Source organism: Camelus dromedarius, chromosome 27 (genome assembly GCF_036321535.1).
Source record: "Camelus dromedarius isolate mCamDro1 chromosome 27, mCamDro1.pat, whole genome shotgun sequence".
Lineage (NCBI taxonomy): Eukaryota > Metazoa > Chordata > Mammalia > Artiodactyla > Camelidae > Camelus > Camelus dromedarius.
The window spans coordinates 3,217,136-3,224,594 of NC_087462.1; positions in this window are offsets into that span (position 1 = coordinate 3,217,136).

Here is a 7,459-nt window from a genome sequence, read left to right on the forward strand (position 1 = left end):
ATCAGAAAGAAAAAAATAATATATATTAAATAAATAAAAATAAATATAATCCAGGGGTTGTAAAGTATAATCTAGGGGAGTTTTTGGAGGGGGTGGATTAGGTTTATTTATTTATTTTTAGAGGAGGTACTGAGGATTGAACCCAGGACCTTCTGCAAGCTAAGCAGGACCTCCTACATGTGTGCTCTACCATTTAAGCTATATCCTCCTCCGGCCCCTTTTTTTTAAATGGAGGAAGGGGCCCACAAAAATTATAATGCCTTTAGTGGGAGGGTATAGCTCAGTAGTAGAGTGCGTGCCCCGCATGCATGAGGTCCTGGGTTTAGTCCCTAGAACCACCGTTTAAAAAAAAGAAAAAAGTCATACTGCCTTTGACCAGGTCCCTTCCTCAGTCTGGAGAAGGCCCCAAACCTCTTGCCTAAGTACCATCTGTTAGATGCATAAAACCCAATACAGGAGGTTGTAAGGAAGTCCCTTATGTTGAAATACATTTATTAAAATATTTTTTGAAAACAACTTAGTGATCCATCCTTGGATGAATGGGTAAATAAAATGTGGTCTACCCACATGGTGGAATATTACTCAGCCTTTAAAAGGAAGGAAATTCTGGCATGCAACAACGTGAATGAACCTTGAAAACATTAAGCTCAGTGAGAAAAGCCAGATATGGAAGATCAAATACTATATAATTCCACTCGCAGGAGGTCCCTAGAGGAGTCAAATTCATAGAAAGAGAAAGTAGGATGGTGGGGGCCAGGGACTCGGGGACGGGTGGGGAGTCAGTGTTTAATGGGGACAGAGTTTCAGTTTGGGATGACGAGAAAGTCCTGGAGATGGATGGTGGGAATGGTTGCACAAAAACGTGAATGTACTAAATGCCACTGAACTGTACATGTAAGAACGATTAAAAGGTAAGTGTTACGTTAAGTACATTTTACTACAATAAAAAAATCTTTTTCAAAGACGTGCAAGACAATCAGTTCAAAAAGACTATTGAAATGGAGCTACACTGAAACAAACAGAGCTTAGGATTCTCCCTCTGTGTGTAGCACCACGTTAACTAACAAGACCTAATAACCAGAGTGACTTTGCAATAATAAAGAGTGTATTGGCCGTATTTTGAGCCACCTGCAGCAATGTGATCTGATATGGAAATGTCTGTGGTTTTCTACTGGCGACAAAGCCACAGGTCCATTCATAATTGAGGAAATGGTAAATATCAGAGTCAGTGAAAATAAGATGTGAGGGGTTTTCCCCATTGGTTCACGGACACCCTGAATTCCATCATTAGGTTTCCCAAGAGGTGCGTGGATCCCAAGTCAAAGTGAAAGGTTCTTAGGAGGGAAATGCAAATAAAAGTTATATGGATGCTAAGTTTCCCCCAACTCCCCCTACACATCACTTAGTCACTATCTCCTGTGAGGGAGAAATTTTACTGAATGCACCTGTGTGCCAGGCATGGCAAGGCTCTGGAGATACATCAGTGAGGAAGAAAGAAGTGGTCCCTGCCTTTGGGGCCTCCTGACCTAGAGGGGTAGAGGGCATTAAACCCGTCTTCCCATGCCTCTTCCCCTCAGTACCCATCAACAATTTTTGAAGCATTCATTAGGTGCCTGACTCCACACCAAACACATCTTGCTGGTCTTCTGATCCATGTCTTAAAACAACCCTTCCAGGTAGGTTTGCACGTGCCCATTTTATAGATGAGAAAACTGAGGCTCAGAGAAGTTAACACAGCTGGAGCATCCCAGCTTCCAGGGGAAACCATGGGCTGCAGGTGGATAAATCTGACCACCTGCAGACAGGTATGGTTGTACCCCCACCCTTCTTCAAGGAAAGAAAGAAAATGTTCCAGTTGAGGTCCGTGTTCCTATTCAGTTTCTCACCCTCCTGCTCTGGGGGTGGGGGCTGGACCTCCACTTGGGAGCCCATTCATCCTGCTTTCTACTTTCACACACATATACACATGTCCGTGAATGTGGTATTTAGTATTCTTGGTCTGGTTTTGCTTTTTAATTCAAATTGGCCAGAAGTCAGCAAACTGTTTTTCTGTAAAGGACCAGATAGTAAATATTATCCATCTTATGGACCATAGTGTCTCTTTATTTTTTTGGCTGTACAATAACCGTGTGTTTTATTTCCTCTGTGGTTTTCAATTTCAGTAGTAGCCTCTATATAATGTAAAAATTACTCATTCAAATACCTCAACTTTGATTTAGATGAAGATATCAAACAATTTCGGGCCGTAGTGTCTTTATTACAACTACCTGATTCTCCTGTTGTAGCCCGAAAGCAGTTGCAGGTGATACCTCAACAAATGGGTGTGGCTGTGTGTCAATAAAGCTTTATTTACAAAACCAGGTGGCAGGCCAGGCAGTGGCCATAGTTTGCTGACTCCAGACCAAGTATTGATATTTAGCTTTATTCTGTGGACGATGTCTCCAATATGTTTCCAAGCCAATAGATATAGCCCAATCTTGTTCTTTTTAAATGTGTTAGGGGCTCATTAATCATGTCTGTATCACAGTTTGTTGAGTCCCCTGTCACTGGACATGCTGGTTGCTTCCACTGTCCCCCCAAACAGGCATCGACACCTGATAAGTTGGTGGTTATGAACACAGTGTAGGGGGAGGTCTGAGGGCTGGGTTCAAATTCTTGCTCTGACACTGACTAGCTGTGAGGTGGGGCCATTGAGTCCTGCCTCAGTTTCCCTCCCTTGTGGGGTTGATCAAAGGATTAGGTGACAGTCGACAGCATTTCTCTAGGGTGGCCGCAGAGGAAGGAAACTTCTGGAATTTCTCAGATGTGGAGAAAATACATTCCCACTCTTACTAAACACTGCCGGCTTGTTGTCCAAAATAGTGTCTCTGCACTCTTACAGGAACTGAACAAAAAGGCTCATTTCCCCACCACCACAGCCTATTACTTTCTCTTTCTTAATTTGTGTTGAAGTGTAATTCGCAGGCACCAAAGCAGATCAAGTTTCAGCCGACAGCTCAGTGGGGTTTGCTCATGTACACGTTCCCTGTAGCCAGCGGAGGCATTTCCAGCCCCTAGAAACCCCCGTGGACCCCTTCTCTATCCCTACCCACCAGGCAACCACTTTTTTGGTTTCTCTCATCACACTTTTGATTTTGAAACTTCATCAAAACAGGATTCTATCTTGTGTGGCTGATTTTGCATCTGTCTCCTTTCACTCAACATCATGCCTGTAAGTTTCAGCCACATTGTTGTGACTATCAGGAATTTATCCTTGTTCGGTGCTGCATAGTACTCCACAGTGTGAATCTACTCCCAGCTTATTTACCTGTTCTCTTCTTGATGCACACTTGGGTTGTTTCTAGTTTGGGGCTGTTAATAAACACTTGGGGGCAAGTCTTCTCACAGTCAGCTGGGGTATAAACCCAGGAGTCAGACTATCCTGGCAGCAGGTGTCCTGTGTTGCCTTTTTTTTTTTTTTTTTTTGCATTTGTTTTTTTGAGGGGTGGGGAGGTAATTAGAATTGTTTGTTTGTTTGTTTGTTTGTTTGTTTATTTAATGGAGGTACCAGAGATTGAACCCACGACCTTGTGCATGCTAGGCACATACTCTACCACTGAGTTATACCCTCCTTCCAAAATTTCCTTGTTTTAAAAAAAACTTTACACTTTTAAATGATAATTTTTCATTACTATTTTATTATTTGCTCTGTAGAGATATATAGATATAGATATAGATTTTTTTTTTGCAGGGAGGAGGTAATTAGGTTTATTTATTTAGTTAGTTTTTTGATGGAGGTACTGAGGATTGAACCCAGGACCTCATGCATGCTAAGTATGCACTCTACCACTTGAGCTACATCCTCCCCACGATATATTTTATTTTTATTTCATTATTATTATTTTTTGATGGAGGTACTGGGAATAGAACCCAGGATCTCATGCACGCTGAGCGTGTGCTCTACCACTGAGCTATGCCCGCCTCCCTGTGTTGCCTTTTTAAATAAGACTTTGTAAATCCTTGCCCATCAGACCCAGAATCCCCAGAAGAAGCTGACATTGCCATGCCCTTGCTAATGAGAAAGCATGAAGGGTCATTTAGCTCTCTAGTCAGGGGTTCAGGGAGACCCCAAATTCTCACTCACACCTGCACCTCTTTGGTGACAGACACCGCGCAAGTCCATTCCATACTCCAGCACCAAATGTTTGCTTCCCTGCCCCCAAACTGCAATTGTTATCCTCTGCTGGACACGTGGCTTAACAATCTCATTTGCGGTTCTGGAAGCAAAACACATTGCATCCTCTACATACTGGGCAAAAAAATTAAGTCTAAGCAGAGAAATGTAACAGGAGGAAGTCCAGTGCAGTGGGTTCGAGCTTTTCCTGTAAATAGTAAATGTTCTCAACTTTCTGGGATACAGGAGGGCTCTGTTGTGTATCTTTGTTTGCTTTAAAACCCTTTAAAAATGTAAGCTATTCTTAGCTCACAAGCCATGCCAACAAACAAACAACTCTTTGGGTGGTCTCTGGCCCCCAGGCCACAGTTTGCAGACTTTTAGTCTAAATTATTTTAGCACAGTGTGTGACACACAGCCAAGTATTCATTGCTAAGGGTCGAGAAACGGGTTTTCTGTGGCATCTAATTTTGAATTTGTAGGGGAGGGTACAGCTCAGTGGAAGAGTGCATGCTTAGCATGCATGAAGTCCTAGGTTCAATCCCTGGTACCTCGACTAAAAATAATAAATAAATAAACCTAATTACCGCCCCTCCCCAAAATAAAAGTAAAATAAAATAAAATAATTTTGAATTTGTAATTGCTTGTTCTTTTTCTTACTATTTCCCCTAAATGTTTAATCTTTTTTTAACGTAATTGACATATACCATAGTTTTAGGTGTACAACATAACAGTTTGATGTATGTATATATTGTGAAATGATCGTCACAATAAGTCCAGTTAATATCCATCACCTCACATAGCTAACAAATGTTTCTTCTCTTACGGTGAGAAATTTTGAGACCTACTCTCTTAGCAACTTCCAAATACACAGCACAGTATTGTTGACTATGGTCACTATGTTGTACATTACAACCCCAGACTCGTTCATCTTATAACTGGAAATTTGTAGCTTTCCACCACCATCACCCATTTTACCCATTCCCACCCCAAATGTTTAATCTTCAAATCCAACAAAAGTGGACACGCCCAATTATTTTAACCATCCACTCGATGTATGTCCAACATGTGCTATGCAACAAGTGAAAATGGGAGTCCTGAGAGCAAAAGGGCAACTTGCCAGCCTTTCTATCCACCAGGCAAAGGATATACTATTGGTGCCCATTTTATAGATATGGAAACTGAGGCTCAGAGAGCCATGTCCCATGGAAAGGGGCAGAGCTGGAATTTTAGCCCAGGCTGATTTCAGTTCCACACCTGCTGCCTTGTTAATCTCCCCATGCCAGGCTGGGCTCCTCCCATCTGTGATTTCTGAACAAATTTCTGGAGTGAGCTGAGCCGGTAAAAGGAGCATGCAAGGGCAATCCCAGACCGTCCAGCCCCTGACAGGGGGAGACCAGCATGAGCTTAAAGCCACTCAGAGACCTCTTGACCCCCAGGAAAAGGTCAAGGTCAAGGTATTGGTGAAACCAGTCTTGCCATCCCCTGTATCTGCCCTTCCTCCCTCCAAACCTGCAAGCTGGTTCCCCCTACCCACGCCCCCACCACAATTAGACAAATCAAAGGTTCAGACTTTGCAAAAGAGAAGACCCTGCCTCTTCCCACCCCACTCTTTAAGACAGAGTGGATTTCCCCGGGGCTACTGATGTTATTTATTTTATTAAGTAAAGAAAAGCCTACTGTACAGCACAGGGAGCATTCATAGTTTGTAATAACCTATAATGGAAAAGAATACGAAAAAGAATGTATATATGCATAACTGAATCACTTTGCTGTACCCCAGAAACTAACACAACATTGTAATTCCACTGTGTTTCAATAATTTTTTTTTAATTATAAAAAAGAAAAGCCTGCACTCTCTCATCTGTCTTTAAAGGAACAGGCACAAGAGTATACTGGGTACTACCTGTGAAGAATAAACAAATCTCTAATTACATCACAGTTGACTTTAGGAGGTAATGTCAGAAAATGTGTTTACAAGCCACCAGGTTAGGGCTCACTTGTTACACAGCAATAGCTGACTAATGCACTATATTTTGCAGATGGGAGCAATGCAGGTCCAGAGCAGGGAACCCTGGCAGCCCAGCTCCTCCAGCAAGTTGGGGTGTGTGCAGAAGGCAGGGACCCTCTAGGGCTCTGGGGCCGGCCTGCCTGGGTTGAGGCCCAGGGCCACCACTTACTGGCTGGGATACTTTGAGCAAGTTATTTGACTTCTACTTGACTCAGTGCCCCCCATCTATAAAATGGGAAGATTAGTTGTATCTACCCCCAGAGGGTTGAGATGAGGGGGGAGCTAACATCCACCATCTGGGTCGGGATGGTACCCAATGCAAGCTCAGCATCATTAGGGACAAAACCAGATTTGCTCCCAGACATGTTAACAGCAACCTAACACCTACTTTGGGGGAACTCTGACTTATTTAAGCACACGAGTTTGGAATGAAACCAGCTAACTCGGTGGTTCCCATCCAGGGGTGATCCTGCTCCCAGGGGACACCAGGTGATGACTAGGGGGTCCTCCTGGCATTGAGTGGGTGGGGCCAGGGATGCTGTTCCACACCCCCAGTGCCCAGGATGGACCCACCCGCGGAGAAAGGCCCAGCCTCAAATGTCCACAGCGCCACGGGGGAAAGACCTGGGATTCTGCATTGGAACTGCACTGAGCCAGATCTCATGATAACATTGAGGGCTAGAGAGACAAAGGCTCCCCCCAGGGCCACATAGGAGGGACTAGGAGCTGACCAGTGGACCCACATCCCATCACCAAGCAAGAATTGGGCGTTGCTGGGCCAGCACAGGACGTCTGGCCCTCGGGAATGTGTAGTAAACAGGAAAAAGCGTAAAGCAGGGATTCCCAGCCTGCAGGGTTGAGACAATCAAAAGGTTTGTGTGTGAAGCGAGCGGAGCCGACCAGAGCCACGTGAGTACCGTGAGAGGCTCCGGTCCGAGTGTTTTCTCTGAGTAAACACGAGCGCAGCAGCGGGAACACGGCCAGGGACAGACGTGGACAGAAAGTTAGGAAACCCCGAGCTGGGTTCTGTTCAGGCAACCTTGAACTCCTTGCACCCAGTACGAGTTCCCTGCCGCTGCTGTAACAAGTGACCGCCAACACAGAGGCTGCAAACACCGCACACGCATCGTCCGATCGTTCTGGAGGTCAGGAGTCTGAAATGAGTCTTACAGGGCTAAAATCCAGGCGTGGGCAAGGGCAGGGCTGGTCCTTCCAGAGCCCCTGATGTGGGTGGGGAGTGGGCTCTGTTCCCTGCCTTTTCCAGTTTCTAAAGGCTGCTGCGTTCCTGGGCTGGC